The sequence below is a fragment of the Saimiri boliviensis genome, chromosome 2 (assembly GCF_048565385.1).
Source record: "Saimiri boliviensis isolate mSaiBol1 chromosome 2, mSaiBol1.pri, whole genome shotgun sequence".
Taxonomy (NCBI): Eukaryota; Metazoa; Chordata; class Mammalia; order Primates; family Cebidae; genus Saimiri; species Saimiri boliviensis.
Window position 1 is genome coordinate 10,561,248 of NC_133450.1, and position 13,804 is coordinate 10,575,051.

General features: G+C 43.9%; 1 pseudogene; it reads left to right on the forward strand.

Moving 5' to 3' along the window:
* Window positions 1–378: 378 nt before the first annotated feature.
* Window positions 379–3,391, forward strand: LOC104651665 (EP300-interacting inhibitor of differentiation 1-like; annotated as a pseudogene).
* The last annotated feature ends 10,413 nt before the right edge of the window (window positions 3,392–13,804 follow it).

Consider the following 13,804-nt stretch of genomic DNA (forward strand, 5'->3'; position numbering starts at 1 on the left):
GAGTAAAGTGGGGCAGTGGGGGCTGCCCGGGACCAGGGCCCAGCGCGCCCAGGAGCGGTTTCTGCTAAGCGACTCAGCCTTCTCTCAGTGCCCCTGAGGGCACCGCAGTCCTCGGCATCTGCTCCTCCCACTCCGCCCCTTGTGGGTCCCGAGGTTAGCAAAGAGATGAGAGAATTCCTCCGGTGCAATTGCGTCTGCACACGCGGCGGGCGACCGGGAGGCGGCAGGGCGGGCGGGGTCGGCAGCGGGCACAGTGGGGCTCGGCCTGGGGCCCTGGACACTCTGTGCAGCTGTGGGGAGGCGGGGGCGGCGGCCGCGCCCGCGATGCCTTCAGTTTGCTGGAATGTTCCTGCGGCAGAAGTGTACTTTGTTCCGGGGATGGGGGAGGGTGGAGCGGGGGCAGGGCTCCAGGGCGGCCTGGGACTTGGAAGGCGGCCAGCTTTCCGTTCCCAGGGTGCCTTCTGGCGGGGCTGGCGGTTTTTTTCCCAGCATGGGCAGCTGCGGGGTGCTGCACCGAACCCCTGGATTTCAGGGCCAGCCCCGCCACTGACTAGCTGCAGGTCCCTGCGCAGGGTCTCTTAACCTCTCTGGGCCTCCATTTCCTCATCTGCAAAATGAGGCTAATCATATGGATAATAATGCCGCAGAGTGATAGCCGGGCACTGCTGTAAGGCACTGTGAAGTGCTCTCTGCCGCAGCAACGCTTTGAGGTAGATGCGTTAATATAACATAATTACACTGTGAGTGGACTAACACTCATTTGCTGCCCAGGCCCTTTGGAAAGCATAGATGCTCTGGCTGTAGAAAACCTGGTCCAGCCTCTTTCCAAGTAGTAAAATGTGCTATTACTTTCCCTTTAAAAATAGGAACAGAGGGCTGGGCACGGTGGCTCACTCCTGTAATCCCAGCACCTTCAGAGGCCAAGGTGGGCGGGCGGATCATGAGATCAAGAGATTGAGACCATCCTGGCCAACACGGTGAAACCCAGTCTCTGCTAAAAATACAAAAAATCAGCCGGCTGTGGTGGTGCGTGCCTGTAGTTCCAGCTATTCGGGAGGCTGAGGCAGGAGAATTGTTTGAAACCGGCAAATGGAAGTTGCAGTGAGCCGGGATCGTGGTACTGCACTAAAGCCTGGCGACAGAGAGAGACTTCATCTCAAAAAAATGAAAACAAAAATAGGAACAGAGGCGCTCAGGAAGGTTAAGCAACTTGCCCAAGGCACACAGCTCCTAAGTGGCCATCTAGGATACAAACCCAGCACTTTGGAAAGCCAAAGCGGGAGGACCCCTTGAGCTCAGGAGTTCAACACTAACCTGGGCAACAGAGTGACACCATGATATTTAAAAACTATATTTTTTAAAAGCGGGGGAAAAACGGGGAGGATGCAAACCCCGTTAGTTGGTGAAGAGCCACCACTCAACCCCTGCAGAAACTGTCTCCTTACTGCTAGTGCCTGGAAGCCCCTTATATGTTTATTTGGACACCAATCCATGCAACAATTTCACCAATAATAATAATTAATACTAAGTCATGATAATTATCACCAATTGAGGGCTATAATTTCAACACCCTGTAAGTGCAACATTTCTTTTTCCCATTTTAGAGATTAAAGAATCCAGGCACTAGGCCACTCCAGTTCTATAGGATGGAATCCTTTCATCCCGAAGCTGAAATGCAGCAACAACTTAGCTCTCACCTGCTCTGACAGGGAGGTCAACTCCTCCAGAGTCTCATAATGCTGGCCAGCCTAGAAGAGCAGCCCTTCCTTCCCCAGACATTGTCAGAACCCACTTTGCCTGGTAATCTGAGGAGCTTCCAAGTTGCCAGGGTGTAAGGAGTCTCAGATGACATCTAACACCAAGCTGGGGAGTTGCTCTCCTCTCCGGGATCTGCTGCTTGCTTCCAGGAGCCGGGTTGCCTGGTGCCTGTGGAGGGGTATCCTCCACTGAGTCTCCGCCCTAAATTGTAGACAAAGGAGAGCTCTGCAGCCGAAGCTCCGTGTCCCATGATCACTAGGTTCTTGTCCCCTCAATCATATAACAGGAAAGTCATTATTGGATTCTCAGCCTCCTCCTTAGGTTAAAAGGCTGGCTTCTTTTAATGCAAAGGTTGCTGCCACCTCTGTGCAACCTAACCTCCTTGTACTCTCAACCTCATGGGAAAGAAAAAATCTCTCAGTTCTGGTGGTAAGCTTAAATGTTTCACGAATGAAGACAGTCTGGCAAATAGCCACATATCACTATTACTGTTGGGGGCATGCAGTAGGCACTGAATAAGTGCTTTGCACATTTGCTCCCTCTGTGCCACATGTTCCTTTGGATACTGACGCGGTTCCCTCTCTCATCTCCTTCAGATTTTCACTCGTGTCACCTTTTCTGTGGGGCCTTCCCTGACCACCACATTTAAATTACACTCTCCCAATAGTCCTGATTCCTTTTCCCTGTTTTATTTTTTCCATAGTATGTAGCACTGTCTTATACACTGTTATTTTTATGTATTTTGTTTGCTTGCCCCACTAGCATGTAAATTCCAGGGGGGCAGGGATTTCTTTCTGTTTTCTTCACTACTGTATCCCCCCTACGCTCCCCCACCCCTTTGTAACATCTCTGATACTAGCCAACTGCTGAAGCAGACAGAAAATTTCCTGCCTTACAGACAGGGGCAGAAGAGATCTGATCTGTGTATCTGCCTAGTACCAGCGGGCTGAATTTCTATAAGATCCAAGGCTTTTTAGATTTTAAAAAGAAAAATCGCGCTATCTTGCTGAAGGCTTTTTCCGAGAGGTTGAGCGGTTTGCACAATGTCGGAAATGCCCGAGCTGTATGCAGAGGGCAGTGACCTGCAGATGGATGTGGTGCCTGGCGAGGGTGACCTTCCGCAGATGGAGGTAGGCAGCGGGAGCCGGGAGCCATCCTTGCGTCCCTCCCGCAACCGGGCCCCGCCACAGGAGAAGAGGAAGGCCCAATGCAGGAGGAGGAGGCCCAGCCAATGGTGGCGCCAGTGGGGAAGCAGGAGCCTTGCTAACCGGCCCAAGGCTGGGGAGCAGCCAGGCCAGGTGGCGGGCGCAGACTTCGAGAGCGAGGACGAGGGCGAGGAATTTGATGACTGGGAGGACGGCTCCAACTATCCAGAAGAGGAGCAGCTTAGCGGTGCCGGCTACCGAGTATCAGCCGCTCTTGAAGAAGCCAACAAGATGCTTCTGAGAACATCCAGAGCAAGAGAAGCAGCCCTGGATGGCGGGGTTCAGATGCGTTATGCGAAGACCCCGTTTGATCAGTTAGCTTTCATCGAAGAGCTTTTTTCACTGATGGTTGTCAGTCGTCTGACCGAAGAACTCGGCTGTGATGAGATTATTGATAGAGAGTAGTGATATGCTGCTAAAAGAGGAGGAAACTACTTGAGGAGTGACCCAACTTTCCGCTACCTTTTGGGTTCATTCCAAATAGTTCTGTGCCATTGAAAAACTTGACCTTCAAAAGAATGTTTTTCGGAATAGAAGACAATAGGATAGTGACTGCACAGTTGTGAAAAAAGAAGAGAATCATTAAAGAAAAAAAGATGTTTAGACTGTTGAAGTCTGTTCTCAAGAATGTCCTCAAACACCAGTGGCTTTGACTTTGTTATTGATCCAGATTGTTTTCCTTGCATTGGGGAAAATATCTTTCATATTTGTTTTGCTGTAAAGATGGTTTTGCAAGAATAAGTCATGACCAAGACAAACCCAAGAGAAGAGCCCACTGATACTAATTATATGAGGAAAAAAATGTATCCAATTAGGACACATATCTTTTGAGTTATTTGGACTGAAAGCTTAAGACAACTTGGAAAATTCTATTTTGTGATCTATTCAAGCCGTAGTTATCAAAGGCTAAATTTTCAGTGTAAGATAAACGGAGTAGTCTTCATTATTCTAAAAGGATGAGTAAACTCAAATATATATCACATGTGCTATATGTCTTAAGACGTGTTTCCAAAAGCATCTGAAATTTTGTTTGTACACATATCTTGATCATTTATAGAGCCACTGTGATCTATAAATCAAGAAAATCCATTGTCATGACCATTTTTAAAAGTCAAAAATTAAGACATCCTTAATTTAAAAGTTTCAAATCTAGACATTGTGTGTGAATGTACAAAGAAAAGGCATTTCTAATGCTGTTATATACTAGAGAAATTTTGTTTTGCTTGCTGCTTTAACTTAATGGGTGAAAGACTTTAGTTGAACTTCATATTGTAAGAACTGTTAAAAAAAGATGTCAAGTAAAAAGCCCTATATCTAAAAAGACTTTATGAACAGTTACTCTATCAACTCTTAAAGGTTTTAAACCTGTCCAGAAATTACCTTGGTATCTGAAATTACCCTCTGTCTCCTCCTCTTAAGCTTGTTATTTGTTATGCACCAGCATTGGAGATAATAAAATTTCTTGTTCTGTGTAAAAAAAAATAGAAAAGAAAAAAAAAATCCCTCCCTTGCTCAGTTCTACTCCTAGTTCATCTCCATTAATATTAGACTTAACTACTTAAGTTTGATTTGTTTGAAGTTTGATATTTGTTTTGAACCAAATAAATTCACAATGTTTTTGGTAAGTAACATTCAATATATATATTAATGGGGGTCAATGTGTGAGCCATTTAATTTCTTAATACAATCACTATATTTTCTCATTAAATGAAACCAATTATATGCCTTAACTATGTTCTTGCCATAATCTGCACCTTTGGTTTTTTTTTCTTTATTGTTAAGAAGAGTTTTGGAGAAATTTCAGTGGCCAAAGTGAGAAAGAGAGGGAAGTGAGTCTCATTCCCTGGAGGTGAATGAAGCCTGCTGGCTTCCTTTGGTGGTCACCACACCTTACTGTAACCCTCAAGAATAAGGGAGGTACACAGCTAAGGATAGCTCTTCTATAGCGTCACAAATGATTATAACAAACACCAAATTTGTCCTCTGTCCCCTTTGCATTTCCCCAGGGCTGGCTGTAATGTGGGCTGATGGCATGTCGAACTCCAGGAGTGGGAGGCAGTCCTTGAAAAAAACTAATGACTTTATCATTTTTATTACCTGGGAAAATCTAAAAACATTTGCAAGCGTGCTGTTATTTTGTTATGTGATTAGCATTTTGTTATGTGATTTGAACATGACGTGAACATAAAATTTCATCAACATATTGCGTGTATGGTGATCTTGGTGCCTGGTATCTGTTAAAATAGAGGTAAAAGGTAACATTCTGATTGACCTGTATTTGAGAAAAATACAACTGAATGGGTCCTATATAATTCTCTACAAAAATAACTGCAGAGGCTTGGTATGGTGGCTCACACCTGTAATCCCAACACTTTGGGAGGCCAAGGCAGGAGGATTGCTTGAACCCAGGAGTTCAAGATCAGCCTGGGCAACAGGGCGAGTCCTGTTCTCTACAAAACTTAAAAATTAGGCCTGTGCAGTGGCATGCACCTGTGGTCCCAGCTACTCAGGAGGGTGGGATGGGAGGATCGCTTGAACCCAGGAGGTCAAGGCTACAGTGAGCCATGATCACACCACTGCACTCCAGCCTAGGTGATAGAGTAAGACCTTGTCTCATAAAACAACAACGAACAAAAATACACTGCAGGATTATCACGAGATATATGGGAGAGATGGGTAGAATGAATGCAAGCATGAACAGATGGATGAGAAAGGAACTGATCTATGGGTAGGTGGGTAAATTAAGAAATACACGAATGTGAAGCCAGGCACAGTGGCTCACCCCTGTAATCCCAGTACTTTTTGGGAGGCCAAGGTAGGTGGATCACGAGGTCGGGAGTTTGAGACCCCAGCCTGGCCAACATGGTGAAACCCTGTCCCTACTAAATACAAAAAATTAGCCGGGCATGGTGGTGCATGCCTGTAATCCCAGCTACTTGGGACACTGAGGCAGGAGAATCGGCTGGAACTTGGGAGGCCGAGGTTGCAGTGAACCGAGATCATGCCATTGCACTTCAGCCTGGGCGACAGGGCAAGACTGAGTCTCAAAAAAAAAAAAAAGAAAAAAGAAGTGCATGGATGGCTAAAGAGATGGAAAATGGATAGATATGGTAGGTGATTGGCTATGCCAGGCTCCAAAAGCCCTGCAGCTACCACAGCACTAATATGATTTCGACAGTGCTTACCCTTTGGTCTTCCACCCAGGATTTTGAGCTCCTGGAAGGTAGAAATTTAATTGTATTGTTTTTTTGTTTCCCGAGCCCCTAGTGCAGTGTCTGGCACCTTCACAGAGGTAGTAGTCAAGATGTAGATTTGGCTGCTGTTACATGCAACCTCTCATCTGCACGACGGAGCAAGGCCACGTGCACAATGCAGCCAGCAGGACGGGAAAAAAGAGAAAGGGGAAGGCACACGTCCTCTTCCAAGGCACATTTTACTTCTGTTCTCATCCCATCGACCAGAATTTAGTCACATGGCCATATCTAGTTAGAAATTTAGCCTTATTCTGGGTGCCTGTATCCAGTTAAAAATCTGTGGTTCAGCCGGGCACAGTGGCTCAAGCCTGTAATCCCAGCACTTTGGGAGGCCGAAGCAGGTGGATCACGAGGTCAAGAGATCGAGACCATCCTGGTCAACATGGTGAAACCCTGTCTCTACTGAAAATACAAAAAATTAGCTGGGCATGGTGGCGCGTGCCTGTAATCCCAGCTACTCAGGAGGCTGAGGCAGGAGAATTGCCTGAACCCAGGAGGCAGAGGTTGCGGTGAGCCGAGATTGCGCCATTGCACCCCAGCCTGGGTAACAAGAGCGAAACTACCCCTCAAAAAAAAAAAAAATCTGTGGTTCTAAAAACAGCAGAAACAGGCCAGGCATAGTGGCTCATGCCTGTAATCTCAACACTTTGGGAGGCCAAGGCGGGAGGATCACTTGAGCTTCAGAGTTTGAGACCAGCCTGGGCAATATAATGAGACCCTGTCTTGATTTAAAAAAAAAAAAAAAGAAAAGAAATTAGCCAGGAACAGTGATGCATGCCTGTAGTCCTAGCTCTCAGGAGGCTCAAGTGGGAGGATCACTTGAGTGAGAGGTTAAGGTTGCAGTGAGCCACGATTGCGTGACTGCACTCCAGCCTGGACAACAGAGTGAGATCCTGTCTTAAAAACAAAAAACAAAAAACCTCAGCAGAAACAGATATGAGGCCGTTACTCTCCACTACATAAATTAGCAACAGATTCTTATGTTAAATAAATGAATAAATAAATGGGGCCAGACAAGATGGCTCACATCTATAATCCCAACACTTTGGAAGGCCAGGACAGGTGGATCACTTGAGCACAGGAGTTGAGACCAGCCTGGGCAACATGACAAAACCCCATCTGCACAAAAAATACAAAAATTAGCTGGACGTAGTGACAGGTGCCTGTCGTCTCAGCTACTTGGGAGGCTGAAGAGGGAGGATTGCATCAGCCCAGGGGGTCCAGGCTGCAGTGAGCCATGATCGTGTCACCCAGCCTGGGTGATAGAGCGAGACCACGTCTCAAATAAATAAATACATGGCATTGAAATAAATAAATAAATGACACGGTTTTCTGAGAAGGACACATACGCTGAGTCAATACAGTAAGTGAAAAAAGCAAATTATATATAGTATGCAATTATTTGCTGCCATTCTTTACTAAAAGAAATTTTGTTAAGAGTGGAATGGGCCTAGATAAAATATTTCACTCCTCAGGCTCCCTCCAAGTAGCTATGTGATACCACTGTAGCCACAGAGATATAAATGGGAGACAGCTGGAGATCTGAGGACACTTCTGCTTTAATACAAGAATCACCTTTCCCTCTTCCCTCTTTCCTCCTACTTCTTGATTTCTGAAACGCAGATGTGAGAATGAAGGTGGAGCAGTCAACTTGTGACCATAGACTTAATAAGAAGCCGGGACACTGATGATACGGTGGAGAAGCTACACCCACCCCAGACCTCTCATTAGTGAGAAATGCAGACTGCTTGGTTAAGCCAGGATAGTTGCATTTCTTTTTTATGAGAGATACTTATATTGGGAAAATTCAGGCCGGGTGCAGTGGCTCATGCCTGTCATCCCAGGACTTTGGGAGGCCAAGGCGGGCAGATCACAAAGTCAGGAGATCGAGACCATCCGTGCCAGCATGCTGAAACCTCGTCTCTATTAAAAATACAAAAATTAGCTGGGCATGGTGGTGCATGCCTGTAATCTCAGCTACTCAGGAGGCTGAGGCACAAGAATCAGAATCGCTTGAACCAGGGAGGCAGAGGTTGCAGTGAACCAAGATGGCACCACTGCACTCCAGCCTGGCAATAGGCAAGACTCCATCTCAAAAAGGAAAAAGAAAGAAAGAAAGAAAGAAAATAAAATTCATTGAATACATAGAATATTTCTGGAAGTACACACAAGAAACTGTAGTCTTAGCTGCCTCCTAAGAGGACAAATTATCAGTGATTTTATATTTTTGAATGCTGAATTTACATTTATATATTCAACAAAAAAAGGTGTGGAAATGAATTATGACATCACCAAACCAGGTTCGTTTGCCCACATTGGAAAGGCAAACACTGAAGGACTGAGCTTTTGCAGCAAGAAAGGTTTGAGTCAACTGGCAAGGAGATGGGAAAATGCTCAAATCCGTCTCCCCACAGCTGGGGGGCAGGGCTGGGTTTTATAAATGTAGGGTAATAAGGTGTGATCTGATTGGATCTTGCAGTGAAGTGATGCTGGGAGGCATGATCTGACTGGATCCTGCCATGAGGTAACAGCAGGGATTAATCTGATTGGATCCTGGATCCTGCCATGTGGTGTCCATGTGTTAATTCAGTCCCTGCTCCTTGGATCTGAGCACTTAGATTCGCCCTGTGATTGCACACTTGGTTCGTGCATGCTAGGCATGCTTAGGTTACTTAACCTTTGTTACAGAAAAGTTGAACCAAAATGGTCTGGTGCAGTTACACTTCAATGGGGAAACTCAAAAGAGAGTTTCCTTCATGAATTTGATGGTTGGAGAAATACATTTTCCAACAGTCCTGCTATTAAAATACCTTGTTATGTCATCATCAACAAGATGAAGAAATAAATAAATAAATCACAAATGGTGATTTAGTAACTGAATATTGAACAGTATTTGTTAAAAATAAATTAACCATCTATGCTATACCTCAATAGTGGAGGGGGGCATGTGTTTTAAGGAAACTTTACTTGTATCTCTAATGGGTTTTTCCTTTTTTTTTTTTTTGAGTCAGGGTCTCACACTGTCACTCAGGCTGGAGTGCCGTGGCACAATCTCAGCTTACTGCAGCCTCAACTTCTCCACGCAGGTGATCCTCCTGCTGCAGCTTCCCAAGTAGCTGGGACCACAGGTGTGCTCCACCATGCCCGGCTAATTTTTTGTACTTTTGGTAGAGACCAGATTTTTTCATGTTGCCCAAGCTGGTCTCCTGAGCTCAAGTGATCCACCCACCTCTACCACCCAAAGTGTGGGGATTACAGGCGTAAACCACTGCAACTGGCCTAATGTTTTCTCTGCTAAGGTAGGTGAGTGTCCTGTTTTCTCGATTGCCCAAACTATTTCCTAATTTGAAATAATTAACTATATTAGTTCCTTCTCACACTCCTATAAAGAAATACGTGTGACTGGGTAATTTATACATTAAAGAGGTTTAATTGGCCACGGTTCTACAGGTTGTACAAGAAGTATGACTGGGGAGGCCTCAGGAAATTTACAATGGCGAAGGCAAAGTGGTCACATCTTACGTGGCCATAGCAGGAGAGAGAAGGGGGGAGGTGCCACACACTCTTACACAATCAGCTCTCTCAATAACTTACTATCTTGAGAACAGCACCAAAGAAGAAATCTGCCCCCATGATCCAGTTACCTCCCACCAGGCCCCACCTCCAACATTGGGGATTACAACTAGACACGAGATTTGGGTGGGGACACAGACTTAAACCATACCACTAACTGTGAAAACTTAGAGTGCATTCAAATATAATAAGGCACTGTAACTCCCTTGAATTACAATCTGCTTTCTTAAGAAGCAGAGATATGGGTGGTACAGTAAGCTACCCAGACTTTCCTCTGACCACAGTGTATGTCTGCTTCAGCTAGTGGCTAGTGCCCCTGACAGTTGCACCACAAATAAATTAAAAAGCTTGCCTGTGAGGCCGGGCGCGGTGGCTCAAGCCTGTAATCCCAGCACTTTGGGAGGCCGAGGCGGGTGGATCACGAGGTCGAGAGATCGAGACCATGCTGGTCAACATGGTGAAACCCCGTCTCTACTAAAAATACAAAAAACTAGCTGGGCGTGGTGGCGCGTGCCTGTAATCCCAGCTACTCAGGAGGCTGAGGCAGGAGAATTGCCTGAGCCCAGGAGGCGGAGGTTGCGGTGAGCCGAGATCGCGCCATTGCACTCCAGCCTGGGTAACAAGAGCGAAACTCCGTCTCAAAAAAAAAAAAAAAAAAAAAAAAAGCTTGCCTGTGAATCATGATTTTTTTTTAATTTATGTATTTATTTTTCGAGATAAGATTTTGCTCCATCACCCAGATTGGAGTGCAGTGGCACAATCACAGCGCATTGTAGCCTCAATCTCCTGGCTTCAAGCCATCCCCCCACTTCAGTCTCCTGAGTAGATGGGACTAAAAAATGCATGCGTCACCGTGCCCAGCAATTTTTTTGATTTTTTTTTTTTTTTTTTTTTTTTTTTTTTTTTGGTAGAGACTGGGCTTCACTATGTTGCCCAGATTAGTCTCAAACTCCTGAACTCAAGTAATCCTAATCCTCTTGCCTTGGTCTCCTAGAGTGCTGGGATTACAGGTGTGAGGCACTGTGCTCAGCATGATTTTTATACTTACTTTCATTTTCTTCTTACTTTTATCCATAAATGAATTCTTAATATGGAACAAGACAATTCAGACACAAAGACTACATCCACATCTAGGAGGTACAGGAGAGAGCACGACCCAGGGATAATTTCTGTTATAAACCACACAACAGCAATGATTATCAAATCAAAGGCAGACAAACTGATGGTTAAGTGCTATTTCTCACAATCATAGTCATATTGGTATATATATGCATAAATTCTGTTATAATTTTAATTAGTAAAATGTGATTAATTCACGTTTATTCTGCAACAGTGCATACTTGTTCCTTTCCCAGTGTTACCTATCATGTTAGGAAGATGTGAAAAAAAATTAAACTTGTTGAAATAAATTTCAATTTAAATAAAGCTTTATGTTTTTAAAAATTCAATTGGTTATATCTATGTAGTTTTCCTTATAAAATGTCAAAGCTTTTAAACGTCCTTTAAAGGGCTGATTTTACACCCCGAATATGTTTATGAAATGCTTTAAGAAATCTCATGCCTAAAAAAGTCTGAGGGGCTATTCAGCTTATTTCTCCATAAAATGTTTACTATGAGACAAAAACTGGTTATGGCCAGAAGAATGTGACCATAGCAGGAGGAAGAAGTGGGGAGGTCCCACATACTTTTAAACAATCAGCTCTCACAATACTTTGTATGTGCATATCATTCACCATGTAAGTCACTGAGGTGAAAAGGGTGAGAAACAAAAGATCAGCATATCATCAATAAATTCTAATAAAACTAGTAATAGAATCAACTGCAATTCAAAATGGACACTAAAGAAGACCAAAGCTGGACTTCTGAGTAACAGTATGTGTGATAAATTACATATTTATTCTGCACCAAGTCCAAGATCTTTACCATTCTGCTCCCAAGCAAAACAAGAAACAAAAAATTGATACAATCCTACATGGAGGTGGTTTGCTAAGGTACAGATACAAAGAAATATGTTTCTTAGAGGAACACTGATATTTTTGTTAGGTTACATATTGCCTGATTAGATTAAGAATAAAGTCATGTGGATCTTATTGAAATAAAAAAAATTTAACTTCATACATCCTAGAATTTTAAAAATAGGATAACTATCTCCCAAATCATGGCAAAATAAAAGCAAACTAAAGGAAGTCTGCATGAAAAAAGACAAGAAAAAAGGAAATAGCAAGTTTATATTAGTCTGTTCTTACCCTGCCATTAAGAAATGCCTGAGACTGGGTAATTTATAAAGGAAAGAGGTTTAACTGACTCACAGTTCTGCATGGCTGGGAGGTTTCAGGAAACTTACAATCGTGGTGGAAGGCACCTCTTCACAGGGCAGCAGGAAAGAGAATGAATAACGAGCCAAGGGGGAGAAGCCCCTTATAAAACCATCAGATCTAGTGAGAACTCACTCACTATCACAAAAATAGCATAGGGGTAACCAGCCTCACGATTCAATTACCTGCCACGGGATCCCTCCCATAGCAAGTGGAGGTTATGGGAACTACAATTCAAGATGAGATTTGGGTGGTGATGCAGCCAAGCCGTATCAGCAAGTAAACAGATTCATAAACAAGTATGAATTGTAAGCAAGATTACCAAAAATAAAGTACATGTAGCAAAACCATGTAAGTAAATAAATAAATGAAACTCTTTTGCTAAAGACAAAGATTTACAATTTGGGTTTAAAAAACATCAATCACATTGATGTTTTTAATGCCTTTTACAAGAGACACACCCAAAAGAACACAAAATGCAAAATGTTAACCCTAACTTCATGTGAATTATAAATGTAACTGTGGTAGTTACTTTTCTGTTTGGGGTGGTGGGGCATAAATAACTTCTAATAACATGCCAGAATACAATGATTAAGTATGAAACTGTAAGAGCAAAACACTGAGGCTAATCCTCTCAGCCCTTTAAGACTGCCGTCCCCTCCTTTACACACCCAGGGGTCTAGTGTTTGTGTTGTGTATGCGGGTGAATGGTGAAGGGGGTGAGTAGGAGGATGCTGATCGCTTCTGTCTTTTGCACCACAACCAGTACTTGGATACAGAGTTGCCCAGAGAAGGCCACAAATGCCAATACAGGCTGTTCTAGAATAGATAGGTGGGACATCAGGCAGAGAACTATTGTCATTCATAGCCATTAAGAGTGGAGATTGTGGGAGGATTAGGTGAGAAGGACAGTTTTTCAGGGCAGAACAATTCTTTTTTTTTTTTATTTTTATTTTTTTTGAGATGGAGTCTTGCTCGATCACTCAGGCTAGAGTGCAGTCCCTGATACCTCACTGCAACCTCTGCCTCCTGGGTTCAAGAGATTCTCCTGTCTCAGCCTTCCAAGTAGCTGGGATTACAGGCACCTGCCACCACACCTGGCTAATTTTTTGTATTTTTAGTAGAGATGGGGTTTCACCACTGTATTAGGGTTATCTAGAGGGACAGAACTAATGGAATAGATATGTATATAAAGGAGAGTTTATTAAGTATTAACTCACATGATTACAAGGTCCCACAATAGGCTGTCTACAGGTTGAGGAAGAAGGAGAGCCAGTCTGAGTTCCAAAACTGAAGAATTTGGAGTCTGATCTGGAACATCCAGGAAGCATCCAGCATGGGAGAAAGATGCAGGCTGGGAGGCTAGGCAGGTCTCTTTTCACATTTTTCTGCCTGCTTATATTCTAGTCACACTGGCAGATGATTAGATGGTGCCCACCCAGATTAAGGGTAGGTCTGCCTTCCCCAGTCCACTGAGTCAAATATTAATCTCCTTTGGCAACACCCTCACAGACACACCCAGGATCAATACTTTGTATCCTTCAATCCAATCAAGTTGACACTCGGTGTTAACTATCACAAGTCCACCCCTTGTCAACTTGAACCCATACACATCTCCTGAGATCATACACAATCTTCAAATAAAGACAATAATAAGGTCATAATTATAGGTATTGATCGACTTATGACCTGTGCAACT